This window comes from Poecile atricapillus, chromosome 20 (assembly GCF_030490865.1).
Source record: "Poecile atricapillus isolate bPoeAtr1 chromosome 20, bPoeAtr1.hap1, whole genome shotgun sequence".
Taxonomy (NCBI): Eukaryota; Metazoa; Chordata; class Aves; order Passeriformes; family Paridae; genus Poecile; species Poecile atricapillus.
The window spans coordinates 9,666,078-9,678,121 of NC_081268.1; the positions used below are offsets into that span (position 1 = coordinate 9,666,078).

The following is a 12,044-nucleotide window of genomic DNA, read 5'->3' on the forward strand; positions in this document are numbered from 1 at the left end:
AACTTCCAAGGGAATCACAACAACACTACAGCCGTTCTGTACAACACCACGAGCCAAGTCCTCGCCAAGATTTTCATCAGGCCCCAGCACATCTGTGCCAGATGCACTACGCAAACAACTCATGATCTTGTTCCCTCATCCCTTCCCTGATAAATTCAGCCCAGTCCTCAACACCAAGTCACAGCTTTTTAGCAAATTCTTTGGGCCCGTGTCCGCCTCGGGAGCGCCAGGCAGCCTGGCACGGCAAGCGCTGGCGAGCTGCTTTTTACTAAAATATTTTTAGAGCACAAAACATTTGGTAAAGTGACCCAGGATAAACCACATTACTTCAGCGTGCTCCTCTCAGACCTCTCCTCCTGCTGAAGGATCACCAAAGGCCATTTGGCCCCAGGCTGGCCCTTCCCAGGGGGTTCATCAGAGCCCTCTGTTCCCAGAGCAGGATCAATTCCCTCCGCGCCACCCTGGGCAATCCCAGACACCGCCCAGAGCCTTCACTGATTGATAAACCCTGCCAACAAATTCTATTCCCATCCTCTGCCTTGCCTGGAAATTGGAGGTAGTTTAAAAATAATATTCAGACCATAAAATCCTGAGGCATGTCTGCTGAATGGAGCGGTGTTTGCATCTCGCACAGCTCAAGCATGTCAAATTTGTTTCCTTGGAAACAAAGACCAATTTGCAAGCATTGCTTTCTTCCCTTTTTTTTATTTTATGTAGCGAAGACATCCATACCTGCAGCTCTTGTTGATACAAAGGAATTAAAGCAGATTCACCTACCAACAGGGTTCATAAGAGAATTATTAATGTATTTCACTAATGAACCATTGGTTTACTGCACTAAGGGAAAACCAGAGTTCATTACTATTTAAAAATCCCGTTTTCCCTCGATGGATGCACACTCGAGGCATAGCATTTGTATTGTTTCCTTGGGGACAGGTAGAAAAAAACCAGCAAAACCCAGAGTGATTTCCTTAGCCTGTGCTAGGGATGGTGGGTCCCAAAGAGGAGCAATCTAAGAGGGAAATGCTGTCCTGCTCCTGCCACATCGCTCCAAAAGACACAGCTCAAACACACCTGCCTCCAACAAAGGCTGAAGAGTCAACACAAGCTTCATAAAATACAAAAGTGCTAACATCTTGTAGATATGTTCTGGCAGTTTTAAGCCCAACTTTTCCCCCAGACACACGGTAGGGAAGTGGGAAGCCAGACCTTCTGTGCAGCCATAACTCTTCTCCCAGACCCACTCCCACCAGATCCTCCTGGGGAAGGCAGTAAATCCTTAAGCAGTGACACACAACCTCTCTGCGAGGGCGTGAAACGGGAGGGAGGGCAAAAGTGTCAGAGCTGAGTTATCCATAGGCTCATTTACAAAGGGAATCAGTGCCCCCACCCTCCAGAGTTTAGCACCTCTCACAAATCCGTCAGAAATGGCGAAAAACGGACACAAGGAAACAGCAAATAAAATTATGGCTCCTCAAATGCCCTCCCAGAGGTCATTCCCAGCGTGCCTGGGCTGAGGTTGGGTTGCAATCTCTACCTGAGAAGGTGACCTTTACATCCAAGGGAACAGAGCTCCAAACTTCTCCTGTTCCTGATGGGATCACTGGGTAGAAAAAGCCACGGGAGCTGCACAAACAGGAGGTGACAGGAGCAAGAAAATCCTCCTTCCTCCACATAAGGGACAAAGCCTCGCCATTCCCTGTCCCTGGAGAATCCCAGAGTTGTTGCTGGACTGAATGGCCAGCACTAAATCTGATATGAACTGTGGATGTTTCACACTTCAGGCCTTGCACTCCAGCATTCCAGGTATTCCAAAGGAGTTCCAAGCTTGACAAGGTCACTTTCCTGACAGAGCAGCCTTGCTCTCCTCTTCCACATGCCCACAGTAGGACCAATCAATCACCTGGAGGGCAATCTGTAAACAAAAAGTACCATAAAAACCCCAAACCCTGCAAATGTCCAGCAGAACTCCACAGGGTCCCGCCCTCAGGCTTGAAAAATTCAATGTTTTTTTCAGTCCATTGACTTGAAGAGCACTCAGCACCACCAGCTCAAGGTTCCAATCTTGCTGCTGTCAAGGAATCCTGGAAACAAATCCCCCAGACTACCAGCAATGTGCATCCTTTCCCAAGTACAGCAATTTACTGAATTTCATTCCAACCAATGCCACAGCCTGAAGGAGTTTTGGAGACTATTGAATGACTTCTGGGGGAAGAACAAGAAAAGCCATCTAGCTCTTCCTGATCAAAAGCAAAGCAGATACTGAAAAAACATCTAAACATCACCATTAAAAAAAAGCCTGATAGATACATGGTGATTTGCTTAGGGATATTGTAACAATAATTAGGTCTTAATAAAGCAATTTATAATAAAAGATGGGAATAGCAGGCAATATTAATGTATCCATTTTTAATCAATTTAAAATCAAGGTTTGGAGAGTTAACTGCCAAAAATTTCTGGAGTGGTCCTTCACAAAAGTATGGAGCATAGGAACAGGGTACAGGAGAACTCGATGTGAAGTCATGCTCAGCTGCTGATTTACTGAGTCACCTCAACTGGCCAAGCTGGGCCAGCAAGGAATGTGTTTGGACAGCCCAGATGAGATGAGTCAAATTGAAATTCCAGTGAAGTCTGAGCACCTCAAGCTCCCTTGAATAAAATCCTCCATTATTTAAAAACAACCAGAAAACCCCAAACCGCATAATGTACGTAACAAACACATCAGTATTTTCTCCCTCTGCCTGATATTCCCTTAACCAACGTGTTTTTGGAGGGGAGGGGAAATATTTATGCAGAACAGTGATCTTGCAATCACTAAGGAGCTCTTTATGCTGGTTGCCAAGTTTGAAAGTGGGTGGATGCCATGTGGGTGAATCTGTGACACCAGGACACAGGCCAGACTCATAAAAGGAGTCAGACACATTGGAATCAACCAACAGGAGCAATAAATTCCGAGAAGTTCCTTAGAAATGTTTTGTCAGATAACTGGGCTGCAAGTCAAAGCCCCCAGGGCAAGGGCATGAGCTCGTTATGGGGTTTTAATGCAGATGCACGAAACACCTGGCAAAGGTTTGGCTGAAAAGATGGGATCAAACAAAAGGAAACTTGGAAAGGGAGGGAGATGACAGCACTTCCTATCAAATTGAACTATTGCAGCTGTGGGAGGGACAATGAGCTGATGGATGCTGGAGACCTCTGAACTCAGGTTTGAATTTGGGGTGACATTCATGGGATTTCTTTTAATATCCAAAGCATTAAACCATCCTATTTGCTTGGGCTCCCAGAGCCACAATGCTACAGCTTTGCTGTATTCTGGAGGACAGAGGCAAGGACAGCATGTGGAGCTCAAGGCTAAGACTGGCGAGTTCATTGTGATGCTTTCCCACAGGAAAGCTCTGTAGAACAAAAAAATAAGTTTTAAATCCAGGGTCACACACTGATTTTTGGGTGGCCAGTTCAGATAAAGTTTTTCAAATCTATTTTTAGAATCACAGAATATCCTGAATTGAAGGGACCCCACCAGGATCACCCAGCCCAGCTCCCGGCCCTGCCCAGACCCCCCAACATCCCACCCTGGGCATCCCTGGAGCTCTGGCAGCCTCGGGGCCGTGCCCATTCCCTGGGGAGCCTGGGCAGTGCCAGCAGCCTCTGGGGGAAGAACCTTGCCCTGATCTCCATAAACCTCTCCTGACACAGCTCCACACCATTCTTCCAGAAGAACACCTCCTCCCCATGTACAGACATTACAGCACGAGGCAAATGGTCAGTGCACTTTAAAATCAGGCAGTGGTTTCACAACAAAAATTAAACCACTATTTCAAAAATAACTTCCCTCCAATTTTCCCCCTATATAAAACCCATTCATTTGCCTCACAAGGAGGCACAGAGCTTCATTTTGTTAACATTTTCAACTGAAGGACCCAAAATACAGTGAAACACTAGGAAGAAAAAAACCAAACCAACCACAAAATGCTGCAATAACAAGCAGCTCTCAGAGCTGTGAACCAGAGATTGGGAAAGATGAACTTTGCAGAGCGTCTGCCCAGCAGCCCCATTCCTCCTCTGCCCACTCTTGGCCACAGGAAACAGAATCTGCTTGGGAAGCAAAGCAAGGGAAGGCAGGATTCTACCAGGGAGAAGTTCTGCATACTTAAAAAAAAGACCATTTTTATATTTTGTATTTTATTATATAAGAAACAGCAAAGGGATGTACAGGGCCTAGACTCTCCCTCCCAGTGCTGATCTGCTGAATTCAAATGTGCATCAAAAGAATGATGGACCTCTGGAAGTTTCTCTTCCACTCTAATGCAGCCTCACCCCAGAGGAAAAAGAAGCAGAAATCATTGGTTCTGGTTTGGTGATAACACTAGAGATAAAATAAATAAAATATAAAATATAAAATATAAAATATAAAATATAAAATATAAAATATAAAATATAAAATATAAAATATAAAATATAAAATATAAAATATAAAATAAAATATAAAATAAAATAAGACAGGAAATAAGGAAAAAAATAAATCCTGAGTATTTCTCTTCTGCAACAGGAAGCCAAATGCCAGCCTTGATCACTCCTGAGCTCCAGTTAAACAAACTCAAGGACTGCTGGAGTCAGCTTCCCTTCCTGCAGCAATTTTGCAAGCCATTAACTTGGTAACTCTGGAGTTTCACATGAAACTTTTCAGCAGCTGGATCATGACCTCAAATCCAGGCCCAGAGCAGTGCACCAAGGCAGCTTTGATAATGACTCTGCTGCACTTGGGGAATGGAGCTGCAGCCGTGTTTTCGTGCAAAAGCCAAGAAAAACCAGCCAGGGAGGCAGAGCAGGGCCCTTGAAAAAAGATCTCCAGGATTCCCTGCCAGCTGAGGAGACACAGCCAGCCCCAGGAGCAGAGGGAGATCTCCAGGCTTCCCCACAGAGCACTCCTCACACCCACAGCCTGCAGGATGATCCTTCTCCAGACTTTTTTTATAGGAGATTTCTATAAGGAGATTTTTCTACAAGTTTGGCCTAACTTGTCCTGCCCAGCTAATGATGCTTCACTATTAAACACGTGTTGCATCCCATCAGAAAATTCAGTTTTCAAACAGCTGCCCTTATCCCACATGGAAAATGAACTGTTAAGCAAGTATCAGTGCAGCAAAACCAGGAACCCAACTTAAAGATGAAGAGAAAGATCCCTTGCAGCAAATAATAAAAATAAAGCTGGTGGGTAAAACAGGGGTGGCACTGACACCTCCCTTTGCTCACCACATCCCAGTGAGTGCCCCAGCTGCCCCCCTTCAAAAAACCCAGGCTCTACTGCTAAATCAAACCTCCCAAAGTTCACAGAGTCATTAATGTCTGAAAAATCCCCTGAGATCATCAGGTCCCAACATTCCCCCAGCCCTAAGGCCACCACTAACCCATGTCCCCAAGCTCTTGGGGACATGTTTGAACACTCTGCCTGTTCCAATGGTTGGCAACCACTGAAGAATCATTTCCAGGAGGAAATTCCTGCTGCTGTTCATCCTGAGGCTGCTCCCTCTCCTCCTGTCCCTGTTCCCTGGGGCTGTCCCCTCCTGCCAGGGACTTGTGCAGAGCCAGAAATTCCCCCTGAGCCTCCTTTGCTCCAGGCTGAGCTTTCCCAGCTCCCTCAGGAATTCTCCAGCCCCTTCCCAGCTCCCTCAGGAATTCTCCATCCCTTCCCAGCTCCCTCAGGAATTCTCCAGCCCCTTCCCAGCTCCCTCAGGGATTCTCCAGCCCCTTCCCAGCTCCCTCAGGAATTCTCCAGCCCTTCCCCAGCTCCCTCAGGAATTCTCCATCCCTTCCCAGCTCCCTCAGGAATTCTCCATCCCTTCCCAGCTCCCTCAGGAATTCTCCAGCCCCTTCCCAGCCCTGAACACGTTCCCTCAGTGTTGGTGGGACCCTCCATGTGCTGCCTTCCAGAGCCACAAAACCCAGCCAAAATTGGGATTGTGCTGATTCCCTTCCCACTCTGGAGCTCTGCCTGCCCTCCCCAGCGCTCCCATTTGCTTTAGCAAAGACATTTTCAGCAGTGACCCCATTCCACTGTGCCTTATTTCTGTGCTTGCTTTCTTCCATCATGAATCATTAACCAACCCCATTTATCATCAGATAGTTATATATATATATAGCTTGACTTTTATATATATATACATATATATAGATTTGCATATGCTTGAAATTAAAAGAATAAAGAAAATTGCACTGAATTCAGGGTTTGGAGGGGTTTTTGATTTGTTGTGGTTTGTTATTTTTTTAAACAAAGCTGCAGAACCATCCCACAGAAAATATGAACTTTATACTAAAAAGGGAAAGTCAAACTTGTTTGAATTTCGAGCCTACCAACCTCCCACCCTTTTGATGTCTGACAACAAAGAGGTGTGAATGCTATCAAATCACACACAGGTACAGGCAGAATCATCCTGCTCTGAGCTCATTTTGATGCAGCACAAGGTGCCATTCAAAAAGCCCCAAAACCTTTTATAAACCATATACCCCACTCCCCTCATTTTTAACTTTAAATGAGGGTTACAAAGGCACCAGTGTAGAATTGCTTTGGCAATGGGTCAGATTTAAAATCAAACAGCCCCTCCTGCCCCATCAGAAACCCTCCCATGGGGATATTTTCTATATCACATGTACCAGGACATATGATATATGTATTATTTTCTATATCCCAGGTACCAGGATATATGATATATGTATTATTTTCTATATCACATGTACCAGGATATATATGTATTATTTTCTATATCACATGTCCCAGGATATATGATATATGTATTATTTTCTATATCACATGTCCCAGGATATATGATATATGTATTATTTTCTATATCCCAGGTACCAGGATATATGATATATGTATTATTTTCTATATCCCCATGTCCCAGGGCACAGGCAGAGTTTCATGGCTCTTTGTGCCACCCCCTCCCACATTCCCAACTGCAAATTCCCTCCTTGGCATGGCTGCATTAAAGCAGGAAGAAGGACTTGCCCTACCACAGGACAATTAAAAACTTGGGGGTAGGGGGGGAAAATAAATAGGAAATAAATCCTCAACAAGCCAAAGTGTCCTTGCAACCCCTGCTGGGAAGGAGCCCTCCTGCCACAGCATTTTACAGCACAGAGGCTCCATCCTGCAGCCCTGGGATAAACCAGCCAGGCGAGTTCAGAGGTTTTTTGTCCCAGGAAATCTCCAGGAAACCCCAACAGAGCAAAGCATCAGCAGGAAAAAACCTCTTAGGGCAAGTTTGGGGTGACAAATCCCTCTGGCCAGGATGGTTTTTTTTACATTCCCAACAAGGATTTTGGAGCATGGAAGGGGGTGAGGAGGATGCTCAAAGGGAGCAGCATCCTCCTGGCACGACACAAATCCATCCCCATCCCACGGTGGGATGGAGGAACCAGGATGGCACGGACCTGGCAGGGGCAAGGAAGCAGCTTGAGGAGAGCAGGGACAGTTTTTAAGCACTCTTGATCATTCCTTGGAATAAAAAAAAATTTAAAAAAAAAAATTTGCTCCTCGAACGATTAAAATGTGCAAACATTTTGCTTGGTGTTCCGACTGCCACATTTAATATTTCAAACAACATCCAGGCCAATATTGTTGCTTAATTTAACATAACTGGATCCTGAATGCATTTCTAACAGATTAAACCACAGAAATATCCACATGTTTTAATGAGGATTTGGCACTACTCGGAGCCAAACACATTTTAGCAATATTTTTGGACTACAAATTCTTTCATAAGAAAAGAAAGCCCACTGGTAATGGAGCTGCATTCCCTACATTTCAAGCCGCTTTGGATTTATGTAAATTGAAAAAAACTGAAATATTTAGTGCCATTATAATTCAAGCAACATCTGGACAATTTTCTTGGCCTCATAAAAGATTTCAGTCAGCTTTGCAGAGGCTCAGGCCATGTTGCTCAGCAGAATGGCTCCTTTTACATTTGCATGCTTCACTTCCATTCTGCAGTTTCTATGCCAACAAGCATTTGTAACTCTTTAAAAAGCACATTTGGAACTGGGGGGAGATGGAAGATTGGAAATGTGATAAAGATTTGTTTGTTTTGGGGGGGGGGGGGGTTTTGTTGGTAGTGTTTCTCTAAACCTAAATCATCTTTTTTTATTTTTTTATTTATTTTTCTTTTCCCTTTTTCAGCCCTAAAAACCTCAAAAAGGCCCAAAAACCATCACTGCAGCCATGGCAACTCTTCCACCTGCTTCAAAATGCAGCAGTGACTTGGTAAGAAGAGTTTGTTCAGTCAATTTGATGTATAAAATGTATATATATAAATATATTGCTCCAGTTTTCTCTCTAAAGAAAGGCTCAGTAGCAAACACCACAAATTCAGGTGTCCATCTCCTACTGCAGCATCCAGGCCCTGTGTGAGTTTCCAAATCCCAAGGAAAGATAAACAGAGAGAAGCAGCTACAACTGAATGCCACTCAAAATCCAGCAGTTTGATTTTTAACCAGATTTTTGGAAGGAACTCCTCCCCTTCCTCCCCACCCCCAGTCCCAGACCTCCCAGATGGCTCAGATTTTATATTTAAAGCTCATGCTCAGCGCTGTGACATCACAGGTGTGAGGAGATAAAGGAAACCACAGCCATGAAGAGGCACAAAGAGCATTCAGAGCGAACAACAGAAATGATCTTACAAAACTTGGAGAAAAAACTGTATTTTTTAATACAGACAATAATTCACAGCCTACATTGTGAATTCCTCTCCTCCTGAAGTCCCCCACAGGACCAGGATGGAGCTGTCACCCTGGGATAACAGCAAAGGTGCCCAGAGCAGCTGTGGCTGCCTCTGGATCCCTGGAAGTGTCCAAGGCCAGGGACAGGGATTGGAGCAGCCTGGGATGGTGGAAAATGTCCCTAAACATGGCAGAGGAGGGACTGGATGAGTTTAAGGTCCCTTCCAATCCAAACCACTCTGGGATTGTGTGATTCTCTTGTCCATGAGCTGCAGAGGATGGAAACCAGAACCTGCAGTGATGCTGCCAGTGTTAATGTGATGATGCCAGTGCATCCATCAGCCCCTTCATCCCCCCTGCCCTGATGTGCTGAGGGGACAGCACGATGGAAATGCTGTGCAATAATCAATCCTAACCACAGGACACAGAGAAAAATCACAGGATCCTTAAGGCTGGAAAACTCCTCCAAGATCATTGAGTCCAAGCACCCCCATGTTCACCATTAATCCGTGTCCCCAGGTGCCACATCCACGTGGGTTTTGAACACTCACAGGGATGGTGACTCCACCACTGCCCTGGGATGCCCCTTCCAATGCTTTACAATGCCCAAATATGATTTACTTCTCTTCCTTCAGCTAGACAGGACCCAGGGAAAGGCAGCCTTGGTGCCCTTGGCCAAAATGTTTAACATTAACCAGCTCCTCCCCTCCCTGCACAGCCACAGACAATGCAGCAACTCATTTCAGCACCAGGCCAGGATTTAGTTCTGCAGGAAAGGGATCAGGATGAGATCCAGAAAAGGCAAAAACCCTCTCAGGGAGGAGCAGGAGACAAAAGAACAAGATTATCAGTAGCGTGGTGGGAACTAGATAAAAATTATTTATTTTCAAAAGTTTTGTCACCTGGGAGCTGTAACAGCCCCAAACACAGATCCCAAACACAGATCCCAAACACAGGTCCCAAACACAGATCCCAAACACAGATCCCAAACACAGGTCCCAAACACGGATCCCAAACACGGATCCCAAACACAGGTCCCAAACACAGGTCCCAAACACAGGTCCCAAACACAGATCCCAAACACAGGTCCCAAACACAGATCCCAAACACAGGTCCCAAACACAGATCCCAAACACAGGTCCCAAACACAGGTCCCAAACACAGATCCCAAACACAGATCCCAAACACAGGTCCCAAACACAGATCCCAAACACAGGTCCCAAACACAGGTCCCAAACACAGATCCCAAACACAGGTCCCAAACACAGGTCCCAAACACAGGTCCCAAACACAGATCCCAAACACAGGTCCCAAACACAGGTCCCAAACACAGGTCCCAAACACAGGTCCCAAACACAGGTCCCAAACACAGGTCCCAAACACAGGTCCCAAACACAGATCCCAAACACAGGTCCCAAACACAGATCCCAAACACAGGTCCCAAATACAGGTCCCAAACACAGCTCCTGCTGCACAGAGCCATCCAAAAGGAGGAGCAAAGGCTACAGGTGCCCAACTCCTGCCATTTGAAAGATGCCTACAGGCACATGGCACAAGGAATGCCTGCAGCACAGGGAAGGGCTCATGCAAAAATAAAGCCATGAACGCTCATTTTTCCAGTCCTGGCCGTGCTGTAAGAAGGGGCAGCTCCTCCTCTGGCTCAGCTCTGGCCTCTGGTTTTTACTGCCACGATTTCACAACCTTTGCCATTTCAAAAGCCCTGGTGGCAGCCACAGCAGCAAGCACAGAGCTATTTTCCACGAGTGCGTGACTGATACCTCCAGGCTCCTCTCCCCGCGTCGTGCCCAGGGAGCTGACACTGCCCACGGAGCAGGGCCGTGGCTGCTGCAAAAAATGGAGCATTTTCACCTCCCTCAATGAACTGTATGGGTGTGTACTAGCTGGAAATACAGCTCCATCTGGGATTGAAAAGATTGAGCTGAAAATACCGAAATCAACAGCAGCTTTCGACAGACAGGAGCTGGCCGGTCTGGGATAATGTCTTCCATCCCTTGCACGAGCCAAAGGCACCAACAGCAAGGAAAAGCAATCCCTGTCAGCTACAGAATGAACAAATCTGGGCAGGTTTCTGCTGCAGCCCACACCTACACCTTCCCAAGATGTCTGAACAGGGAGAGGAGAGAGATCTCACCTACTAAGAGGAGGGAGAGTGATTTGAAATCAAAGTCTGTGGGGACTGGCATTAATGAATTCCCCTGCTGGGTTTATGATGTTTAAAGGAAGACAAAAGATTGCTGCATGCAGGGCAGAGCAGCTGAGACCTGGGCAGGTTGCTCACACACCTGGTTTTATATTCCCTAAGCTCCCTGTAAGCAGGAGAGGCTCCCTGTGCTCAGGGACACTCAGGTGATGAGCCATAGCTGTCTCCTGGAGCTGGGTGCTGCTGAGATGCCCCTGTTGTTCTCCTGCTTGGGATGGCAGCTCAGAAGTGGCTGGAAATGCAGCAGATGATCTCATGTGCTCCTCAGCTACCACAAACACCATGGGGCCACGGGTCCTTCCTGCCCAGCCCTCTCCCTGTGGGTCCCTCATGGGATCAGGCAGTGGCCAAGCACGACAATTCACTGCTAGCTGCAGTAAGTGCTACAGAGAGATCATGAAAATGAATTAACTCCTGCCCTCCTCTCTTCTCTGATGGATTACATTCTGCTCCTTCAGAGCAATTTCACAAAAGGGGAAAGGGAAACATGGATTTATTCCCATGTGGTTTCTCGTGTGGACACACAACACCGGAGCTGCCTCGTGCCGCGAGGTGAGGAAGGAGCCAGGGCTCATCCAGGTGTGGCTGCTGCCAGCAGCTTCTCCCTGGATACACAGGAGATGAACTCCACTGTCCCTGTGCCTGGATGTGCTTGAGGGGACATCAATGACTGGGCAACAAACCCTGGTGGCCGCACAAGGCTCTCATTTACCACACTGGGCTTTTCTCTTCACCCACCACTGGAAGCACAACCATCCCCAGCCCCAGATTTTTACCTATTTCCCAAAGCTTGCTGGGGTAAAACAGGAAAGCAAAGCCCTGATGCTGACCTGGAGCTGGAGCTCTGTCAGTGCTCCCACACCACCTTCCCCAGAGCAGCCCTGGGATGAAAAATAAATGTGTTGGGTGATAAAACACAGAACTCCCTTCCCCAGCCAACGCACCCACCAAGGCACTCATTTAGCTCTGAGATTCATCACTGAATGTTGCATCACTCTGGAGCCTTTTAAGGAAACATTCCAGCATTTTCCCATCATAATCAGGTAACTTTTTTTTTTTTAGCCAGACAAAGTTAAAAATAACCAAGATCCAGGTAGGTGTCAGTGAA

At 46.4% G+C, this 12,044-nt stretch overlaps 1 protein-coding gene across 4 annotated transcripts in view; it reads right to left on the reverse strand.

Annotated features, from left to right (window-relative positions):
* Positions 1 to 12,044, reverse strand: part of EHMT1 (euchromatic histone lysine methyltransferase 1) — a 107,092-nt gene that overhangs the window by 69,853 nt on the left and 25,195 nt on the right. The window contains exon 1 of one of the 4 annotated variants that reach the window (XM_058853674.1): positions 1,538 to 1,556. The exons of the other annotated variants lie outside the window; for them this stretch is intronic. The gene's annotated coding sequence lies outside the window, so the exon portion shown is untranslated. Of the gene's footprint in view, positions 1 to 1,537; positions 1,557 to 12,044 lie in introns of those variants that run through there. 4 annotated transcript variants of the gene reach the window in all.